Here is a 2,228-nt window from a genome sequence, read left to right as displayed (position 1 = left end):
GAAAGAGGACACTGGACTTGCTGTTAAGTTCTATTTTTTAGCAATGGTATGGGGAAAAATTAATATCCTACTTGATTTTAAAACTAAGTTTAAGAAGTTTAAAATTAAGTTTAAAATTAAATTTAAGAAGTGGGATAGGTTGTTTCAATTGTTGATGCTGTTTCAGCCTGTTTTTTAACTAAAGTTTTTATTGGCATTTATTTGCTGCTACCATCTTGGGAGCCCTGTTGGACTGAGAGGCAACAAACAAATGCTTAAATAAATAAATAAAATACAGAACTCTTGAAGATGTACACAGCTTTCTTTCCTGAATCACAGAAGCCAGTTACCATAAATCTCATAGTCTCTGTGACAGGAGGTGAACCCCAGGAATGCTTAAGCACTAGTATAACTTTGGCTGAGCTTAAGGTCAGCCATTATTTGTAATCACTGTGAATTCACCCTCTCCCACCCCACTACTTTCCTCAGAAAAACACAGTGGCAAAGGAGAGAAATAACTCCTTCTTCCAACAGAGGGATGAAGCACCTGAATGAGTTTGTAGAGCAATGATACTACCTCTTTTGTGTATGTGCTTAATATGGAATCAATCCAGCCTCCCTCAACCTTGTTTCCTCCAGATGGTTTAAACTACAGCTCCCATTCCCCCTAGCTATGCTGAAATCAATGGGAGCTATACTTCACATCTGGAGGACATCACCTTCACAATACATAATTATTGCACTTTGAATGCACTTTAACTGTTGTGGATGCATTCTATGGGATCCTAGAATTTGTACTGGTGAATGGTGAAGGGCCTGGAAACCATGCCTTATGAGGAAAGACTTGTGGAGCTTGGTATGTTTAGCCTGGAAAAGAGATAGTTAAGAGGTGATATGATAGCCCTGTTTAAGTATTTGAAGGGGTGTCATACTGAGGATGAAGCAAGCTTGTTTTCTGCTGCTCCAGAACACAGAACAATGGATGCAAGATACAGAAAAAGAGATTCTAGCTCAACATTAGGAGGAACTTCCTGAAAGTAAGGGCTGTTCAACAGTTGAACACACTCCTTCAGAGTGTGGTGGAGGCTCCTTCTTTGGAGGTCTTTAAACAGAGGCTGGATGGCTATCTGCTGTGGATGCTTTGATTGTGAGTTCCTGCATGGCAGGGGGGTTGGACTAGATGGCCCTTATGTCTCGTCCATTATTCTAGTTTCAAGCAATAGAGCTCTCTTGAGGAGATTTCTAAATACATAATGAAAGTACCAGGATTTTCTAAGATGAAATCAGCTAAAGTGGTTATCAAAGTACTATAACTGTGTAGTGTGAAAGTGACTGAAGGAGAATCCTAACAAAGGGCCTTTTTGTGCTCAGTCTCTTGGAATAGCAAACATGGGAAGGCCTGACCCACCTTCCACAGGATCATAGGTATAGATCCAACAGGTGGTGATGGTTGCATCCACACTGGAGAAATAATCTGGTTTGAGCCCGTTTTCACTCTGGTGCCACAGCCAACTACAGTTCCCAGAATTCCATAGCACTGAGCTTTGGCAGTGAAAGTGGGGTCAAACCGGATTATTTGTTTTACAGGAACATATGCCCCAAAGATACTCCTGGACCTACTAAAAAATTGCAATAGTACTGTAGTTTATAAATTTCTTAAGGCATTTAAATTTGTAAGTTCTGTTTAAAAAAAGAATTGGGCGAACTTGGTGATAATTTTCCAATCTAAACAAAGACATGACATTAATTATAAAGGAGGGCTAGGTCAAATGAAGCTTCAAAATAGAGATGTGTCTTAAAATGTTGCAAGAATGAAAATCAGTGCTGTGAAGGTAGCCTAACTTTTTCCAAATTTAATGTAAGAACTCTTTAAATGTAAGAACTGTTTTTTATTTTAAAGAGTTTTTAAACTTTAACTTTTAATAATGTAATGTTTTGAATTTCTGGAATTGTTCAATTGCTTTTTAAACATGTATTTTCCATGTTTTATAGTGTTTTAACTTGGACTGTTTTAGATTTGTAAGCCACCTTGAGTGCCTGTACTGGGAGGAAGGTGGGATATAAATAAACATAATAATAATAATAATAATAATAATAATAATTAATAATAATAATAAACAAATTGCAGATCTTAAAATTTCTTACCTGCAGTTAGCAGGGCCCTTCTATTTTTACTTTTTGTATGCATCATGCCTGAAGAATAATCCTAAAACAGCAAGAGAAATGACTATTGTCATACATGAATCAAC

This window comes from Sceloporus undulatus, chromosome 3, assembly GCF_019175285.1.
Source record: "Sceloporus undulatus isolate JIND9_A2432 ecotype Alabama chromosome 3, SceUnd_v1.1, whole genome shotgun sequence".
NCBI classification, from domain to species: domain Eukaryota; kingdom Metazoa; phylum Chordata; class Lepidosauria; order Squamata; family Phrynosomatidae; genus Sceloporus; species Sceloporus undulatus.
This window is presented reverse-complemented; position numbering follows the sequence as displayed.